We start from the raw sequence: 22,061 nt of genomic DNA, 5'->3' as shown, positions 1-22,061 counted from the left end.
GTTACAAGACGGCCGACTTTGATCGGCCGAGGAATCTTTGTACAAGACATAGATTTCTTCTCGTGATCACTTTTATTCATACATTTCTTTTAGTATGTTTTAGTTATTAATAAGGAAATTAATAAATCACATAATAACTATCTCATTTTAACCATGCATGCCGTCTGTAGCCGCTTCAAAAGTTTGTCAAGATCAAAGTACATGTTGTTTGTTCACTTGTGAAACAAGATACTATAAATAGAGACTTCACTTGCAAGAAAGTTAATTATCCAGAAACATATTCATTAGTTACATACAGAACTACAAAGGGCTCGTTCTAAAATGGTGAATAACATCGTTATATTCGTAGGTCTGCTAGCAACTCTTGCGACTTCTGTTTCAGCTACGACGTTCATTGTTGGAGACGAATATGGCTGGACTCTCAACTTTGATTACCAGGCTTGGGCCAAAGGGAAGGAGTTTGTTGTCGGAGACAAACTTGGTATGTTAAATTATTCATCATAGCAAACGTTACATAAAAACACGTTTTAGGAGAAAGTTTGATGTGTTTCGAGTTAGGGTTTGGTTCAGTTTGAAGAAAAAAATATTGGTCAAAAAGGAAAACCAAAACCGGATTCATGAAGTTCAAAACCAAATCTCCTGAAACAGAACTTCGAATTCTGTTAGGTTGTCGACCGAGCAAATGTTTTTCTATTTTACTTAATACCATTATTTTTTTAATATATATACCATTATTTGTTATTGGGTTGACTTGGGCTAAATAACAAAAGTTGGACATATATTTTAAATTATATTAATTCAGTTCGAACATAATTCTGATTTTTAAGCCAAAGCCCATTTCGGTTTTGAACAAATTTGATCCAAAACGAATATGTAATTTGGTTCGGTTTATCAATTAGAAACCGAATAAGTAAGACTTGTCTTCTTGGATCGCGTGCTTTCATATATGAATAATACTTGTTCCTAAGTGATAAGAACTAATGGCTTTTTTGTTTGTAGTATTCAAGTACCCGGTCGGAAAACACAATGTGTTCAAAGTAGACGGAAATGGTTTTAAGGATGTGTCGTGCCAAGTGCCAATGAGTCGATGGCAAGTGGATATGACATGGTAACACTTACTACCCCTGGAAATAAATGGTACATCTGTGGTGTCGGGAAACATTGTGCGACAGGTGGAATGAAGTTAGTTATTGATGTTTTATCTTGGTCGCCGGTACCTACACCAACACCCTTACCCGCACCTGGCCCTGTGCCTTCTAGGAAGGTTTTCATCGTCGAAGATGATAGTGGCAGACATTGAATTTTGATTACCAAGAATGGACAATGGGAAAGGAGTTCTTTGTTGGAGACACACTTGGTATACTAAACCATCACTAACACCTTGTTCTTGAGTTTTTTAACCAAGGAAGGAAAATGAGAGGAGAGGGAACGATAAGAAAAGGAAGGGAAGAAAATTTTTTTAATTAGGTGTGTTCTTGAGTTGGAAGGAAATTAGAGGAAAAGAAATAATAACTATGCTAAAAAAATAGTTATCCTTAGTAATCATCCCATTTTTTGGAGAATAACTTATTGGGAAAATACATTAATTTAATCCCTTGTAACTCCTCATACTCATTTTCTTTTCATCCAAAAAAAACTCAAGAACACCCATTTTTTAACTATCATTAGTTTTCCTTTCCTTTATTTAAAAAAACTCAAGAACAGGACGTAATATTGATAAATCAAATAAGTTTTTCATATTCAAAACCCCTTACCCACGTTGTAGAAAAAGAAAATTCTTTATATATAGTACAAAAAATCATTTTCCTAAAAATAATATGCTCGAGTTTTCCTCATGTAGCGTAAAATTTGATGTTTTATCTAAAAAAATAATATTTTTACAAGAATTTCTGCGTTTTCTTCCCATCCAATGACAATCTAAAGAGCCAAATTCACATCATCCTTAGATTGTAACTTAACAAATAACAAACTCCAAAAAATTTGGACAGTCGTAAGGGTTAGTGAACCAACCCTCTTGATAATTTGATTCCACTATTATACACAGTCATATATTTTAGTTTGTAAATTTTATTTACAAGCTGACATTTAGAACCTTTTTTCTTCTCAAATATGTTGTTTAACTTATTAACTAATTAATCTTGATGTAGTTTTTAAATACCCGAAGCATAACGTATACAAAGTCAATGGAACGGATTTCCGACAATGTACAACTCCGCTTTCTAGCGTACCTCTATCTAGTGGTTACGATAAGGTGACCTTGACGACCCCGGGAAGAAAATGGTGCATTTGTGGTGTCGGAAAGCATTGTAAAACATGGGGTATGAAGTTTGTTATCGACGTGCTTACTCAATCTGCATATTCGCCTCCCCCGAGCCCATGGAGTTCATACAAAGGGGCTAGACGTTTAGGAAACACCGAGTTCTAGGAGTTACGGATTGAAAAGCTTTTGGGACTGTTTTGTTCTTGGTTGCATTTCTATATTCATGCTGTGTTAAAGACACTTTTGATGTCTTCCTTGGCTTATCATTTATAAACATTCGTTTATTGCTTATGTTATTGTATTACAAAATGGAGAAACTTGAGTTCTAATATAAATGGAAAATAATATGTTTTTTTAGTGTTGGGAAGTGTCGATTCGGTTACTTTTGGCAAGTTGATGAAGATATTTAAAATATCGAATCTTACTAATCTATTAAATCAATACAATTTTGCCACATGTCCTTCTACTAGGGTGTTCACCTAGGCCTCCATGTCATCTCATTTCCATTCTAAGACTCTCTAATATGCTGTCATGTGTTATCTCACACACTATTTAAACCTTAGAATTTTCCACCATCATTTTAATCATTTTAATCTCTCTCTCTCTCTCTCTCTCTCTCTCTCTCGGCTTAATTATTAACTCCACCATCTTCTATATTCCGGTAATGTAGATCGACATTAATCATTTTCCGGTAATGGCCAACAATGTTATTTGATTTTCCGGCAAGGTAATATCTTTTTCCGGTAAGGTTTTCCGATATGGTTTTATATTTATTTAACTGTTATATGATTTTGTAATAATCTCTTTAGGTTGTACTTCAAAATCCATGATTGAATTGATATTTTGAAGTTATTACGGTTTTCCGGTAAGATTCTTGTTTTCCGTTTTTTTTGTATTTAATCTCTCTCTCTCTCTCTCTCTCTCTCTCTCTCTCTCTCTTTATCTCTCTCTCTCTCTAACTCCACCATCCATCATCTTCTATATTCCGATAATGTAGATCGAGATTAATCGTTTTCCGGTAAGGTTATATATTATACTTTAATGCCCAACAATGTTATATGATTTTCCGGCAAGGTTATATCTTTTTTCGGCAACATCATATTTACTTCCGGTTATTGTAGATCTAACCTTTTTATCTTTATTTTCATTGTTAACTGATTTTTTTTAAATCAGTTTAGGTTCTAAATCAAAAACGGCGATTAACCTAATATTTCTACGTTTTTACGTTTTTTCGGTAAGTTTTTCGGTTCATGTGTTATACCTATAACAATGGTTGTTTTATATTTATTTGAAGTTTTATATTTTTCCTGTATTTTTCTTTTACATGTTGTTCTTCTATGTTATAAATAAAAAGTTTCATCCATGGACATTATCATTATTCTTTTTCCGGTAAGGCCAATAATAAATTGTAAATCAGTGGTTTAACATTCCATAACATGTAGTATTACCGCAATTAATTTTTTTTATTTCTAAAACGATTACAATTTCGAATTTTAAATTCCAAATTTAAGTTAAATTTGAAAATTGTAAATGGTAAGTCAATATTCCAAAACGTCTAAACTTACCATCATTACAATTTATTATTTTCTAAAACGATTTGATTTAAAAGGTTTAAATTTCCAAATTTAAATTAAAGTTGATTTTTTTATTTAACTGCTGGTCAAACGTTTAAGTTGATACGTTAGACGATTTGATTTAAAAATTTTAAATTTCCAAATTTAAATTAAAGTTGATTTTTTTATTTAACTGCTGGTCAAACGTTTAAGTTGATACGATAGACGATTTGATTTAAAAATTTTAAATTTCCAAACGATTTGATTTAAAAAGTTTAAATTTCCAAATGTAAATTAAAGTTGATTTTTTTATTTAATTGTTGGTCAAACGTTTAAGTTGGTAAGTTAAACGATTTGATTTAAAAAGATTAAATTTCCAAACGATTTGATTTAAAAAGTTTAAATTTCCAAATTTAAATTAAAGTTGATTTTTTTATTTAATTGCTAGTCAAACGTTTAAGTTGGTAAGTTAAACGATTTGATTAAAAAGTTTAAATTTCCAAATTTAAATTAAAGTTGATTTTTTTATTTAATTGCTGGTCAAACGTTTAAGTTGGTCAAACATTTTTAAATTGTCTGGTCAAACATTAAAATTCAATTTAACTTTAAGTTGAACTTTTTAAATGGCTGATTAAACACACATTCATAATGTTTAAAATTACCATCACTAAAATTTATTATTTCTAAAACGATGTATTTAAAATTTATAAATTTCCAAATTAAAATTAAAATTGAATTTTATGAATTACTGGGTAGATATTTCATAACATGTAACATTACCACAATTAAAATTTATTATTTTTAAAATGAATATTAATATTTAATTTTCTCATTTCAGGTTATGTTCCCAACTTGATATAGCTAATTTCATGGGTTGAAGATTTGTTGATAAGATATCTTATTTTTTGTTTAATATTGATGTATATTTTTGTTATTATTCATGTATTTATGTATTTTTTCACAATTCATGCAATTTATTTGATTTTTATATAATCAATCATATATAGTTGTAGGTTTTGTCCATTTAATATTAATAACAACCGATGTATTAAAAATATATATATATATATATTTGTATCTTATATTTATCTATTTATTAATGATAATCTCTATAATTTATAATACTTATTATAATTTTAGTAATTTTTTATTATTATTTTATTACCTTTTCTAATTAGTTGTTACATCTTATTTTGACAGAAATAACAACATTTACTCCTTACCATTTTTATATTTCAATATATTTGACTTAAAACATTATTATTTTATTATATTGTAAGATACATTATATTTTCTAACATTTACACATTTCCATCTTTTTTGTTTGACCAATGTATATGAGGAATAAATGTCACAATTAATGCTAATGGTGTCATCATTTGGTTATGAAAACTGTAACAATTAATGCACTATAAAAATTCGAAATATTATTTGAATTTGAATTCTAAAAATAATATATTACAGTTGGTTATGAAAATTTTTGTTTTCATTGTCAATATTTATTGTTTATTAGTTTCCAATCTCCACAATTTTCCTATCTTATATGTTTGACCAATTTATAATTAGACATAAATATCACAACTAATGATAATGGGTTTTTAACAAAATTGAATGCATATTTCTTTGACTGTAATAAAATAATATTAATTGTGGATCGACAAAAAAGTAATAATTTCAAGATTACATTATGCCATGATTTTTGTAATATTTTTTTGTATTTAGGATCTTTGACTATAACAAATTTCGTTTAACAATTTTGGTAAACAGATTTTTAACTTAAATAACAATTTATTATATTCTAATTTAATCAAATCATATAATTAAGTTTAAAGTCATTATTTATAATTATTACTTTTTATGTGTATTCAAATTAATAATTCGAATTTCAAATAAATAAGTTGAGTATAATTTATTTATTTATTTTTGGAATTGACTATAATGTGAGTCGGTGTTTTCTAAAATTTTTAAAGTTAATAACTTTCTTTAATATTGTTGACCGATCATTTAATATATTCTAATTTAATTCATTTTCCTAATATATACTCAACATAAAATGTCAATATCTTAAATACGTGTTTATTACATTTTCTGTTTGTACGGTTGATTCATATACGTTCGTTAGTAATGTCTTAAATAATATTCTCATTTAAATATAACAATTAATTTCCACGTTTTTAATATATTTTTTTTATTAAAATACATGTATATATGGTATATATATATTTTTGTATCATATTTTTTCACCTTTAAATATTTTCAAAGTCAACATAAATTTTTTTAATCTTTCCAAAGTTATTTGAAAATTTATTTATTGTAAATGGTTTTTATGTTTTGCAAGTTTAACAAAATATTAATGCCTTGTAAATGGTTTTTATGTTTTGCAAGTTTAACAAAATATTAATGTCATTGATTTAAAAGTTTGTTGCAAGATTGGTCAAAACTCAAAAAAAAAAATTCATAATTTTTTGAAGTTGACTAATTCAAATTTTTTTATATTTTGTAACTATTTTGAAAATATTTCAAAACGGGTTGTTTTAAATGAGTATCAAATTTGTTACGTATAAAATTACGGCCAAAAAAGATTTTTATTGATATATCTTTTTGGTTTAATGGTTTAAGTTAGAAAAATGTTTTATGTTGTCGTTTTACTTTGTTTGTTGTTGTATGTTATTTTGTTTAAATAAAAACAACTTTATTAATGTTCAAATGTTACTCATTAAATATATTTAATATTGATGCTAATGTTTTATTATATTTTCAGGTGGTGAAACAAAGTGAGTTTTTTTTTGTAGAATGTTTAAAGAAGTTGATGGTGGTTTAATATGGAAGTACATGTTTATGTCTTTTGTTGATGTTTTTTGGTTGTTCGATGTACATTAACTTATTGTAACTTTTAACTTTTAAGATCTAGAGAATGTAAATGGTTAACGCTTTGGTCCGAAAGTTTGAAGAAGTATTGTGTTGCTTGAATTTGTTGTTTAAATTTATTATGTTTGTTATGTTCAAATTAACTTCCTGTAATCTGAAAATTTTAATATTAAGACAATGTAAATCTATTACTTTTTGGTTGGTATGGTGATGTGTTTAGTGACAATGTAAATCTATTAAGTTTTAATAGTTAAATAAACATTATGTTTGTTTAAATTGATGTTTAAGTTGATTATGTTTAGTGACAATTTATTCGACACGCGAGTATATACCCTAGTTTCCTTATTAAAACATAATCAAGAAAATGAAAATGTCTAGAATTCAGAAGTTGAAAATTGAAATAAGATCATTAAAATTGGATATTTTTAATCCATATTTTAAACACATCAAATCAGTAGACAAGTAAGACGTCTAGTGTGATAACATGTCTGGTTAAACATTTGTTGCTTGGGAATACATCGTAGTGATGTCACCCCTCTATAATGCAAGGAAGAAAATCTCAAAATGGTGCAGTTGCGGTGTCAAGAAGCACTATGAGTCGAGAAACAATTCTACCACAAACTATGGCTCGGGCATCAAGCTTGAGCCTTAATGGCTACATCTGCCCAGTGCATATTGACAGTGGTTGATCTACGAGTTGATCATAGCTGTATTTTTCGACTATCTTTTTATTATACTTTGTTTGAACTTTGAAACATGTAATTGTTCTTAATTTCCTGAAATTGATTATTTAGTTAATCTTCTTGACATGCATCATCATGAATGTATTTGTTTGCATTCTTTCTTTCTGGTTAGACTATTTTGTTTGTGTCCTATGAAACCAGAGGAGGAACTTAATAGGGTTATGAGGGGTTCTAGTAGCGCTTGGCAAAACTCCACGGTGACATATCCAGGGTTTTTCTTCCAATGGGGTACCAACTCTTTAGTGCTTAGAATTTTCACAACCAGACTAGAAGAATTTTCGTGCCAGACAGGAAATATAAATAAAAAACATCATAATAATACAAATATGATCATTACAATTAAAAAAATACACAATAAAAACACGATGTCATTCGAAACAAGAAAATTGGTTTCCATTGGAGGAAAGGGGGGTCCAGTAGAAGGTATTCAAAATCAGTTTTCTTAAAGTATTACTTGAAGAAGATGTCGACTCAAACTTTCTTTTCAATAGTGTTTGCATAATTAACCATAAAAATTCAAAGTTTTTGTGGAAACTAAGTCAAAATTAGATTATGGCAAACCACAAGTCTACAAAAAAAAAAAAAAAAAAAAAAAAACTAGGTTAGTAATGCTTGAACCCAAAACCTACTAGATATAACACAACGGATTTACAACCACACCAAAGTTAATATTTATACTATGGGTTCCATTTATTAATTTTTATGGGGTTCATAAAGAATTTAACATGCCACCTCTAAGTAATTTTAAAAAAAGACTGGAGTCTTACGACCCTGATCCACACGCTATGGGTTCACCCCTGGCACTGGGTCCTCTAGGCCTACTTTTACAATATTGAAAGTAAAGTGTCATTTTCGTCCTTGTGGTTTGACATATAATGCGAATTTTGTCCAAAAAGTTTATTTTTTGCATATGGATCCTCCACGTTTCTCAATTCTTGTCAATTACATCCAAATATCGTTAAGTCGGGGGTAGACATGTCTTTTCACTCTTTATTTATTATAGTACTTATTTCAGTGAACTGCGATTTTCGTCCATGTGTTTTGTCTAAATATGCAATTTTAGTCCAATAGTTTCAAGTTTGCAATTTTTATCCATATCAAATTGCGATTTTCATCCTTATAGTTTCATTTCACTTGCAATTAAACCCGAATTTATTAAAGCCGTTAAGTCTGGTCGTTAACCCACCTACGTGCCCCTCATGTGACGACCAATTTTGTCATTTTTCTCCCAAAACAAACCTCAGTCCTAATTCTCAAGCCCCTCATGTGAGGTGCTGGGATGTATTTGGGAAAAAAAAATAAAGACAAAATCGCCCCTCACGTGAAGGGCACACAAATGAGTTTAACGACCAGACTTAACGAGATTAATGAATTCGGGTTTAATTGCAAGTGAAATGAAACCATAGAGACGAAAATTGAAAATTAGAAACTACTGAACTAAAACCGCAGATTTAGACAAACTATAGGGACGAAACCCACACTTCACTGAAATAAATACTATAATAAAGAAAGAGTGAAAAGACATGTCTACCCTTGACTTAACGACGAAATTTAACGGGGTTAGTGATTTGGATGTAATTGGCAAGAATTGGGAAACATGGAGGGTCCATATGCAAAAAATAAACTTTTGGACCAAATTCGTATTATTTGTCAAACCACAAGGACAGAAATGACACTTTACTCCAATATTGATAAAAGCGTCTTCAATACTCAATAAAAGTTATTTCCAACCCGTGAATAGAAATTATCGTAAATCGGTCATTAAAGTTCAATTGTAACCGTAAGAAAACCAGGGGCGTCTCGTGTGTAAGCCAAATTAGACCACGGCTTCAGGCCTCCAGTTTTATAGGGTCTTCAATTAAAATAGCAGTTATGTCTTTTGGGTTTTTGAAAGTAGATTTTTTAGAATTAGTAACTGAGTGATGGCCTATAAGCTAAGGGGGGATGACCCATATCCATTATCAACACATATAATCCATATTCCATAATTATTGGATACTCTCTAATGCTATAAACATAAAAAAACGGGCCTCAACATTTTAGATAGCTTTAGACATCTGAATAAATTGAGCCGACCCTACATCAAACTAATTACGACAATTAAAGTCTCGTTACAGGATTCGAACTAGGGTGATCGCGATTGGTGAGGTAAGACTTCTTACTATGGATCCAAACTCCATTAAATTATAAATATGTATTCGTAACAAGGTGAAAGATGATTGTTACAAGACTGCCGACTTGAAATCGGTCGAGGAATCTTTGTACAAGACATAGATTTTCTTCTTGCGATCACTTTTCTTTCTTTATTTATTTTAGTATTTTTATAGTTAATATTAATAAGAAAATAAATAATAAAGGCCTCCACAAAATTAAAGTTGTGTACTTCGATTTCCACACATAAATCTATTTCAAAATAACCATGCATGCCGTCTATAGCCGCTTCAAAAGTTTGTCAAGATCAAAGTACGTGTTAGTTTGTTCACATGTGAAACAAGATGCTATAAATAGAGACTTCACTTGCAAGAATAAAAGGACATCCACAAACAAATTCACTAGTTACGTACAGAACTACAAAGAGCTCGATCTACAATGGTGATTAACATCGTTATATTTGTAGGTCTGCTAGCAACTCTTGTGACTTCTGTTTCAGCTACGACGTTCATTGTTGGAGACGAATATGGATGGACTCTCAACTTCGATTACCAAGCTTGGGCCAAAGGAAAGGAGTTTTTTGTTGGAGACAAACTTGGTACGTTAAATCATTCATCGTAGCAAGCGTTACATAAAAAATTGTTTTAGAAGAAAGTTTGATGTGTTTTGAGTTATGGTTCCCCTATTATAGCGTTTTTATATGGTCGAAAAGGAAAACCAAACCGGATTCAGGAAGTTCAAAATTGAACCACCGGAAACAGAATTTCAAATTCGGTTAGGTTGTCGACCGAACAAATATTTTTCTATTTTACTTCGGTGTTTTTTTTTTAAATATATATTTACAATTATTTGTTATTGGGTTGAACTAGGCTAAATAACATTGGACAAAGATGTATTTGGATCGGGTTAAATGACAAAATTTAAATAACAATTATTTTGTATTAGATTAATTCGGTTCGAACATAATTATGATTTTTAAGTCAAAAGTCCATTTCGGTTTTGAACAAAATTAAATCTAAAACGAATATGTAATCTGGTTCGGATTAATCAGTTAGAAACCGAATAAAGTAACACTTGTCTTCTCAGACCGCGTGCTTTCATATACGAATAATACTTGTTTTCCTAGCTGATAAGAACTAATGGTTTTTTTTGTTTGTAGTATTCAAATAGCCGGTTGGAAAACACAACGTGTTCAAAGTAGACGGAAATGGTTTCAAAGGATGTATCGTGCCAAGTGCCAACGAGTCGATGGCAAGTGGATATGACGTGGTAACCCTTACTACCCCCGGAAAGAAATGGTACATCTGTGGTGTCGGGAAACATTGTGCGACAGGTGGAATGAAGTTAGTTATTGATGTTTTATCTTGGTCGCCGGTACCTACACCCACACCCTTACCCGCACCCGGACGTGTGCCTTCTGGGAAGGTTTTCATCGTCGGAGATGATAGTGGTTGGATGTTGAACTTCGATTACCAAGCATGGGCAATGGGAAAGGAGTTCTTTGTTGGAGACACACTTGGTATACTAAATTAACCATCGTTAATATTTATAAATCAAATAAGTACTTCATATTCAAAACCCCTTACCCACATGGTAGAAAAAGATAATTCCTTATATATAGTAAAAAAAAAATCCTTAAAATATACGCTCGAGTTTTCCTCATATATCGTAAAAGTTGATGCTTTTTCTAAAAAAAATAACAATTATTTCAAGAATTTCTGCGTTTTCTTCCCATCCAACGACAATCTAAAGAGCCAAATTCACATTATCCTTAGATTTTAAATTTTTAAATAGCAACCTCCAAAAAATTTGGATACTGGAAGGGTTAGCGAAGCCTCTTTATAATTTGATTCCACTATTGTATATAATCATATATTTACATTTAGAACATTTTTTTCCTCAAATATGTTGTTTAACTAATTAATCTTGATGTAGTTTTTAAATACACGGAGGGGAAGCATAACGTATACAAAGTCAACGGAACGGATTTCCAACAATGTACTACTCCGATTTCTAGCGTACCTTTATCTAGTGGTTATGATAAGATGACCTTGACAACCCCAGGAAGAAAATGGTATATTTGTGGTGTCGGAAAACATTGTAAAACAGGAGGTATGAAGCTTGTTATCGACGTTCTTTCTCAATCAGTGTATTCACCTCCCCGAGCCCATGGAATTCTTACTAAGGAGCTAGGCGTTTAGGAAACACCGAGTTCTAGGAGTTGCGGCTAGAAAAACTTATGGGACCGTTTATTTCTTGGTTGCATTTAATTTTCTGTATTCATGTTGTGTTGCTGAACACTTTTGATATCTTCCTACGATTATCATTTATAAACATTCGTGCTTGTGTTATTGTATTACACAATTGAGAAACTTTAAATTAACAATAATATATTTTCTAATGTTTCAGTTACTTTCGACAAGTTGATCAATGAAGATATTTAAAATACTGAATAATCTATTTGAATTGACTGAATATCCCTATCTAAAAAAAATGAAAATGAAAATGCCTAGAATTTAGAAGTTGAAAATTGAAATCAGATAATTAACAGTGGATTTTTATAATCCATATATTAAACATGTCAATTCAGTAAGACGGGTAAGAGTCCATTGTGATAACATGACTGGTTAAACATTTGTTGCTTGGGATTTTATACTCTAGATAATTTAATATACCGCCTCTAATGAATTTTTAAAAAAAGGGAGGCCCTAGGACCCCGATCCACACGCTATGGGTTCGCCCTGACACTCGGTCCTCTAGATCTACTTTTACAACATTGATGAAAAGTGTTTTCAGTACTCAGTAAAAGTTATTTCCAACCGTGAATAGAAATTATTGTAAATCGGTCATTAAAGTTAAGTTGTAACCATAAGAAATATATCGTTAATCGGTTAAATATATGTATTACCATCAAGCCTCTAGTCTGTTGGTTGGGGGACTTTCCCTTAGGGGTTCCCCCCTAGGGAGGTCACGAGTTTGATACCCTATAGCATCAAAAATTGGGAAAGTTAAAATCTCGTTACAGGATTCGAACTAGGGTGATTGTAATTGGTGAGGTAAGACTTCTTACCGTGGATACAAACAAGGGGTGTTCGCGGTCCGGTTTTCGCAAATTTTAGGTTAAATCGTAAACCAAACCGTTACTTACGGTTTTATTTTTGTAACCAAAACCAAATTGTATAAATCTTAAACCAAACTGGACCAAACCGTTAGTAACAGTTTAGTTCCGGTTTGGTTTCACGGTTTGAACACTTTGGGAATTCAAAAAGAACATACATGATATAAACATCAGTCACATGAAACATAATGTACGGGCATAAAAACTTAAGGATTTCATAACTTCGGCATATGAGATTTATTATGTTGGAAACCTGCAAATTAGAAAGCACAATGAAGATATCTATTTACTATTGAGAATTGAAATAAGAAAACAGGTTTTCCTTTTTTTAGTTTACTTTAACTTAATTATTTAACTTAAATAGAGTAAAAACAATAAAGCCTTGATTATCTAATCTAACTATCTATATAATTGTCTACCAAAAAATCCTACGTGTCGCTCTCACGTCGCTCCCCACCTGATTTCTTGATTTATAAATGGTGACTTCTTTAACCCGGTTTTGACCCGATTAAGGTTTAAATTTCGCGGTACCAAACCCGGATACCCATAAATGGGTCAAACCCTTTCTCTTTCTGGTACCGAACCCTCACTCTCAGCCACCCTCTTCTCCACCCCATTCGAATCCTACACCCTAGACCTCAAGTCCCCAATTTTTTAATTCGGGATCAGTGAAATTCAACTCATCAACGAATGAAGATGACGTCATTGTAGTTGGATTTGTTCTGTTTTTCCCCAAGTAAATAACTTTCGATTTAAAAAATTAGGGTTTCATTTGAGCGTACTTTTAGTATTTCACTAATACATTTGGATTTCAAACTTTAGGGTTTTTGATTAGGCATAAGATCCAATTGGTTCTATTAGAGGGAAACTACACACTGAATTTTTGCTTTCTGGTGTGGATGAACATGATATGATTGTGCATAGTAGTTACACAAGGCTGAGCGAACATCAACTTGGGTTTTTACCTATAACCAATAAGTGGTTTTCGGTTTCTGAAAAGTACATAATCGAAATCGGTTCGGTTATATCCATTAGTAAACTAAAGGCAGATGACAATCAATATTTAATAATGGAACCATATACTTTCTATTTTACTAATCATACTTTGGTTTTAGTTGTTTCATTGATGGATAGTTAAGTGAAGAATTTATTTTTATAAATTAGAACTTATTTTGATGCCAAGCATGTTAAAATGGTTTGACTGGTGCACATGAGATGCTTTTTCACTGATGTTACTTCTAAAGGAGTAAATCCTCGGTTGTGCGTTGCTGCGGGTTTTTGGTTTCGTAGCACGCACATTGTAGCGGGTTGAAAGTTAACCTGACCTGATGCTTCCTACACTCCTACTTTGAAACCTTTAGAAATGGCATGTTTCAGCCCAAACACGTATTGACTCGTTACACATAGCGTAGGGAATTTGGACGATGCCAATTTGGTTCGTTATGATCCCGGAACAGTGTTTGCATTAGCTATACGGACCGACAAAATTAAATCTATTTCAGATGAAAACAGCCCAAGGACTCCAAGGGGTGTTTTTCTCACCTTATCGGAAGTCTTTGACCATATCCGCACGTCAGTTATGTATCTGTACTTCCTGTAGTTCATATGTTTCTACAAATTTATTACCAACCACAACATAATCGAAAATAAATAAATACATCCAATAAACGCTTGATTAGTTTTTATAATTGTTAGATAATGAACATATATTAGTTTGTGGATGTCTTTTTTTTTTGGTGTGGTTTTTAATTTTTCCTTTTATGAGTTTCTTAATTTAAAAATTAGTGCTTGACAATTTTTACTACCTTTTTTGGTATAAACACTGATTTTGTTTGATGCTAATATGAATTCATTGGCTATAATTTGCTTGATCAGGGAGGGAAATACAGATGGTCATTTAACCAAAAGGTAATCAAACAACATTTAAGTGTTCTGTATCCAAGGGTATATTGGGGATTTTTCATAATTTCTCAAAGGCGTCTATTGAATCTGCAGATTGTATTCAAGAGTGGTTTTGGGACTGAAGATGTACTTATTATTCAAGAGTGAGCAAGAGTTTGGTACTTATTAATTTAATATTGAATATTTAAGGGTTTATTTAGCTCATTTATTTCAATTGCAGTTGAACAATTACAACTCTTTTGAAGGAGTGTTGTATAGCCAACCTCACTTTGATTTAGTAATGAGCAAATGGTACTGAGTATTTATTTTCGGTATTTCGATACCTACCTTTTGAGGTTTCGGGATTAGTATGTACAAGTAACTTACCGATTTCTGCCTTCGTATATCGTACCGTATCGTAATGTACTGGAGTGTTATGAATCGAAATTGTTTGTAACTTTTTATATTATTATATCTAATGTTTTTGTCATTTTGTTTATTACCAACCCGTACAACTGCCTACACTTTAAATTCAGGTATTGCCGCATCGTCTTCGTCATTTTTCTGATGCCGGTTATACCTTTTCTTTACATTTTTCATTGTAGGTGTTCATATTTTGCTTTTATGAGTTTGAAACTTTTTGATTTCTAAATTAGGATTAATGTTTTGTAATATCAGTTTGATTTTTTTGCGTTTCTAAGTTTTAAACTTTTGATTTTAAAGCTCATTAGTAACAGTTGTTAGTTTATTTTTTAAATTTGATATTGTTATAATGTAAATTCTAAAACTTATTTGTATCCTCTTTAATTCATAAAATCTGGCATATCCCCTATCAAAGTCATATCCAATAATGTTACTGGTTACAAAAAAGTAAAAAAAAAAAAATGCCATAATAGTTTATTGGTGATTTAGTTTAATTGATTCCTTTTTTTATTTGTTTAAAGGATGATAACAAGTATGAGTTCATCGAGCCAAGAAGTGTTCAGGGTTTGGTAAAAACTATTCACATTATGTTTTGTTTCTCATATACGCATGACAAGAGAAATCAAGAACAGTTGAGGTTAGTTACTTTGATTATAACTGTTAATTACCATTGTCATAAGTGCACTTTAACGGGTCGTTTGTGCATTGTGTTTTTTACCTTTGGAATTAAAGATAGGTGTACATGTTTTAACAACATGATATGTTTAGTTATATTAAATTAAATTATGATAACCTAGAACTTGCATGATCTTCAAGACATTTTTAAATGGTTCTATTTGAGTTAACATGGTGGTAGGTGATAAATGTGGCAAAATTTATTAGGCAACGTATCTTGAAAGTAGTATGCAAATGGAAAGAAAGAGAGTTGTGGTTTCTTATTTAGGTTGGGTACCAAGTCACCCCAAATTCTTTTTATCCATATTTTTTTTAATTTTATTTATTTATTCTGAGTATATGAATGATATATTGTTCGGACCTTTTGTGTACTGTAGGTATCCCATTATACACAAACCCTACGTTTTGAAGATATTATAGATATATTGACATTGAGGACGAGGAACTGAGGAGAACTATCACTTGCTTGTGGAAACGCCTATTAAGAATTTAATGGATTGTTCTATGTTTAAGTGAAAACCAGACTCGAAACATAATTGGTGTTGGACGGCGGATTTCTCATTCCACACACTAATTCCTACTAAGAAATTAATTATGTATTGTATTTTTTTAAAAATATTTTTGACTTTCTATATAACTTTCCATTGCTTAATTATTATGGTATCTTTTATTGTCATGAAACGGTTATTTCATTGTTCCGTACGACAAATAGATGTTATCAACAATTGATTGTTATAAAGTATATATTATCGTTAAACAAAATAGCATTTCATCAACTACCCTTATGTTTTTTGGCATGTAAAAAGCTCAAATAGTATAGATGATGGTTTGAGACTTGAGCACGGTTTTAGTAGTAGATAGGAACACATAGGTTCTAACTTCTAAAACTCAAATTCATACAGTAAAATGAATACAAAAATATAGATTTAAATATGAGCCTGTATGTTAGCTTAATCATTTGAGTTTTTGTGTGCATATTTTTTTTATGTATGTATGAGTGTATAGAATGCATTATTAAAACTACTATATTATGTATTCTTATTATGAGAAAGGTTCAAATAAGAAGTTTGCTTTTCTTAAGAAGGCTAGGAATGATGGTATTTTAGTCTACTACCTTAATATTGAAAACTCACTTAATTTAATTTCAAAAACTCACTTAATTAATCTTTAAAAACCACTTAAATTTTCACTCATCTCCTACAACCACCACCACCCACCGCTACCACATTGCCAGAAAAGTCTTTGGAAATTTCACCGGAAAATTTCGCCGGAAAATCACCGGTAAAACACAATGGAAACACTATGAAACAAACACAATGGAAAAAACACTACGAAATAAAAACACAATGACAAAAACACAATGAAAAACACAATTAAATAACATAATGTAAAAAACACAATCCAAAAACTCTATGAAAAAAATAAAACACAATTGTATAACACAATTTTGATAAAACACAATTTTTAAAAAACCCATGAATTTTTTTTTATTTTTATATAGCAATATGATACTTATATAAAAGATAAAAAAACACTCGTTATTATGGTGAAATTTTTTTGAAAAAAAATGTTGTATAAAAAAGTTATGGATGTTTTAAAATGATGGGGGTATTTGACATGTGCCTTGCATGTGGAGAGAGAAAGTTAACAAATTTGTTATCCATATTATGCCCTTACCGTTGTTTTACACTTGATTTACTCTCTAATCTAATCTCAACCATTCAATTCTAAAATAAATGGACAAGATTATTTCATATCCTTCCTACAAAAACTAATCTTCTTATTATAACTCTACTCTTAAAATTATATCTAAAAGTGAAAACGTTAAAGCGGATTAAGTTATCCAAAATGGGTAAATTTTGGTTAATCATTTATGGATTAACTGAACGTAGTTTAATTGTGTGGTTCGGTCATGCGCCCAAAAAATCGGCCATGCGCCCAAAAATGTTTGTGTACTTATTAATTGATCATGTTTGCTAAAGCATCGCTTCAAAGTTCGACCTATCTCCAATTAAGTTATTTCTGAATTTGTTGCTACCAAGAAAGTACCACTTCGAAGAATTCAGAATGGACTGTTTAGTACATTTAAAGGTGAACATTTTCATATTCACTATCACATTCATTAAATTTTAGTTGGATGATATTGAAGTTATTTCAATATAAAATGTTAATCAGTGGCGCTGTGAGAAAATGATAATCAGTAGCGACGGAGACAAGTTGACAGATAAAATGCATGTAGCAGACGTTATTCACGTCTTACATTATATTCAAACTATTAATAAAAAAATAACATAAACAACCCATTTAATACAATAAAACTAAAAAAAAAATAAAATTCAGGCCGAAATGTAATGAAACCTTATACAAAAAAACAAACAACAAACATACGTTGGCCTTTTTATTTTGGGGTTTGCTTTTACTCTTGACTCTTCTTCTGGTTATGTTTGTTGGTTTAAACCTGCTAGAAGTATTACGTACTACGTAATTCTTAAATGATAGCAATACCATACAAAACTACCATAAGCCAAAACATTATACTTAAACTTCAACACAACTATAATAGTCCAAACAAGCTCGCAACAATAAGCCCAAGAATATATAAAAAACCCACAAACTAAACTTAAATTCTAATATCTCAATCCAAAGAGCCCAACTATAAACTTAAACTCTAAACCAACTATAAACCTATTCAATTCAATTGAAAGACCCCAAAGATTAAAAATATAATGAATATAATTTCTTGATTCATGCAACATTTGATTTTAACACAAATCTACACCTCAAAGTTTGTGTTAAAATTTAAACCTAAGCACATCATAACCGAAAATTATATATTCAGAATAATATTAAAAAGATCTAAATAAACCCGCATAACACGCGGGCTAAAAGCTAGTATCTAATATATACTTACATATGAAATATTTCATAACTTTAATATAATAATTTCTTATGTTTCGGTCCGGTTATATATGGTTGGTTTTTGGTATAAACCGTAAATCAAACCGTCCACTACGATTTGAAATTACTGAAACCGATCGACCAAAAGTTAGTATGAAAACCGAGCATGAAGCCAAACCGATGACCGGTTTGGGCGGTTTTACGGTATGAAACCGAACCGTAAACACCCCTAATCCAAACCCCATTAAAATAAAAATATGTATTTATAAAAAGGTGAAAGATGATTGTTACAAGACCGCCGACTTTGAAATCGGCCGATGAATCTTTGTACAAGACATAGATTTTCTTCTTCTAACCACATTTATTTAGTTATTTATTTTTGTATTATTATTGAAGAAACATGGATCTAATCCTTAAGGAGTTAGATCAATGATTCCATAGGATTCGGGTCAAACAATTACCAAACTAACGATACAAGCTTAATATCCCAAGTCCAATGACGAAAACATGCAAAACAACCACCGTGAGCTCGTTACGGGAAGGACAAGATGGGGGGGGGGTCTTCCCATAACCACCCTACGGCGTGAGAATAAGTACTGATATTAAGGAGAGAAAAGTACTAAGTATTGAGAGTAGGAGTGAAATGTGAATGAATAACTCATGGAGATGACGGAGATATTTATAGGCGAAGGGTTTAGGGAATATTATTGGTGCAACTGTCCCTTTTCAGAAGATGCCTTTGTAACAACCTGGATACGTGTTCGCATATAATAGGATGAGCCCAGTTTCCATGTGCACGGTTATAACAAACTCTCCACATGTCCTTTCCTCACTGGTTGTTACATCACGTGCTTCCCAAGGGAAGATCTTGGTAAATCTTCTAGAAGGAAGTTAGTTAATTACAGATGTCTCTCTAACATCACCCTTTGGTCACCTTCGCGGGTGAGAATAACACCCTGCGGACGACTTCTGAGGATGTCTGGATTACCCCGCAGATAGTCTCTGGATCTTACTCGTATTCTTCCTCTGACTTAAGTTATGCGGGTGATTAAAATGTTCCGCGGGTGACTTTTGAGGCAGTCCTCTTCTACCCGCGGGTAATCTTCATGGGTATTTGGGTTTTATTGCTACCCTACCTCTATAAGTGCCCCCAGTCTATTGTTTCTTCTGCATGAAGTTTTATGCTGGTGAAATTTTAGACTTAAGATATTTTTTTGGTGATTTTTTGATTTTTTTGCGTTTAGTGGAGATATTTTGTGTTTGTGAGGATAACTATGAAAAAGGACGATGTGACAGCTTGCAGGAGACGCACAGTTGACATGATGTCTATGCCGGCTGTCAACTATACTCTACGGTATACCTTTTTCGCTTTTTCAGCTTTCCCGCGTGACGTGGCGTGACCTTAATGGACCTTGTATTTATCTTTCCACTGTCAAAACTCCCATCACATTAATTGTGATGGGTATAAATAAGGCGGTTCCACTCCTTTGAGTCCTTTACCTTCTTCAATTGTTCATCTTCTTCTTTGTTTTCTTTCAATTATCTTTTCCCATTTCCACGATTGCTCGCTGTTTTCCTTTTCTTTCTGACGTAATGGCCGACGATAAGAAGGTTTCGTCTTCATCGTTGGTAAAGACGGTTGAGATTAATTGGAAGCAATATGATTTTGGAAAACTTATAGCGACCTACGGCATAGCGCCTGAATGGGAACCGGAGTTCCCCACAGCCGGTTCCACTGCTGATAAGCCTCCGGTTGGCAAGATGGTCGTTTATGCTGAATGTTTTTCGTTCGGGAACATTTGGTTTCCAATAACCAAGTTCCTTAGCAACATTCTGACCAGCCACAGGATACACCTGTCACAGGTTCATACTTTCGGCTTAATGCAAATTCTCCATTTTGAATTCGTTTGTAGGGCAAACAACATTGTGCCCAAAGTTGATAAATTCTCAGTGTTTTACAAGATGAACAGCTGATGTGCTAAAAGTAGTTTAATAATTAGTAACTAAATTACGCTAATCTAGACACTAAGTAATACTCTAGACTCTCTAAAACTCGACTAAACTACTAACCGACAAGTGAACCGATCGACTCTAGTAAAGCTAAGTAAGTCCGAATATCGAACCCACGAGACTCTTTAAATTATGTAAATTACCTAATTAGACTCGACTAACTGACACGGCTATTTAATTATTATTATTAAGGGGGGTTTTACTTAAATAACTAATTTTAAACTAATTACGAATAACAAGTAAAATAAACAAAAGACAATTTTGTAGGCTCCTGGACGGATCGTACACGGGATGTCGCTATCTGCGCAGGTGCGGAATCCCTGCGTAGTTAGATACGAGTGCAGAATATGTAAATCAAACACACGAGCAATGAACAAACACGTTATATTGATAACCGAACACGTGACTCGAGGTCACTATTACAGACACTGACTGGCAAACTCGTAACACTCGAACTCAACAACTGAAACGAAACCTAACCAACCACTTAAACTGTTACGGTGAACAGTATATAAACACGACAACTTCGCCTCAGGCGAAGTTGTCAATAACTTCGCTTGTTCAACAAGTTCGCCTAAGCGAACTTGTTGACAACTTCGCTTGTTACAAAAACATAAACATAATCATAAACATAATTACATTACAGACTCGATTACAAATGGTAGACTATGAACTACTGACACACATGTACCAACAGACTCCCCCTTGGCAGTAGCTTCATATCTTGATCTTCAAATCTTGAGTCTTGTAATCTTGCATCTCTACGCGTGCGCTCCCTCTCTAACACACACCGACACCACCCGTTGATATTTCCTAGCTTGATCCTTCCAAGCAGGAATGTAGAAGATCTTCTTCTCGTTGAGCACCTTCAGATCAGCCTGCGATAGATTAACAAGATGCATCGGGTCGTAAACCCTAAGCACTTCTTGTTCATCCTCATCTTCCATTACCGCCTCCGCTGTCTCACAATCCACGAACCACCATTTTAGATCTTTGAGCACGTCCTTGGGCATGAGCTTCATCGGTACTTCTTTAAGGTACCGGATCGGTTTATATTTCATAACCATCCAAGGTTTTCCATCAACTCTCAGACCCCTATCCTTGTCTTCGACAAGTTTCCCCTTTTGTGGTCTCATCAGCTCAAACTTCTTCTCCTTAATACACTCCTTCCACACGATCTTCCCGATGATTCTAGCCATGTTGTCTTCACTTCGGTTTATCAATCCCAATCTGGCTAAATCTTTTACCTCACATTCAGGCAGTGTGTTTAAAGATCTCAACGTTCTCCTGAAGTACTGAATTCCATCGTATCTTTTGATCACGAAGAGCCGCAGCTGCTCATCATATATCCAGCAGATAATACCTTTCTTTGCTTCTGCGTATCCCTTAATATTGTAACTCTTTTTGAACATTTTAGGGATCGCCGGCTTCTTCGTCTTTATGAACCAGTGAGCACAACCCTCATTCCAATTCGGTTGTTC

General features: G+C 32.2%; 2 pseudogenes across 2 annotated transcripts; both read left to right on the top strand.

The window, feature by feature from the left end:
- The first annotated feature begins 293 nt into the window (after positions 1–293).
- Positions 294–2,469, top strand: LOC143529862 (blue copper protein pseudogene; annotated as a pseudogene). The gene is made up of 3 exons (XR_013134739.1): positions 294–481; positions 1,000–1,357; positions 2,148–2,469. The product of XR_013134739.1 is annotated as a blue copper protein pseudogene (transcript).
- Positions 2,470–9,954: 7,485 nt separating this feature from the next.
- LOC143529981 (blue copper protein-like) lies at positions 9,955–11,837 on the top strand (annotated as a pseudogene). Its single transcript, XR_013134764.1, has 3 exons — positions 9,955–10,173; positions 10,735–11,094; positions 11,511–11,837. The product of XR_013134764.1 is annotated as a blue copper protein-like (transcript).
- Positions 11,838–22,061: the final 10,224 nt, after the last annotated feature.

The sequence above is a fragment of the Bidens hawaiensis genome, unplaced genomic scaffold (genome assembly GCF_021521415.1).
Source record: "Bidens hawaiensis isolate Kalapana, Puna unplaced genomic scaffold, B.hawaiensis_p1.1 tig00000636_1, whole genome shotgun sequence".
In the NCBI taxonomy this organism is placed as follows: Eukaryota; Viridiplantae; Streptophyta; class Magnoliopsida; order Asterales; family Asteraceae; genus Bidens; species Bidens hawaiensis.
Note: the sequence above shows the minus strand (reverse complement) of the source record. Positions and strands in the feature narration are given on the sequence as shown.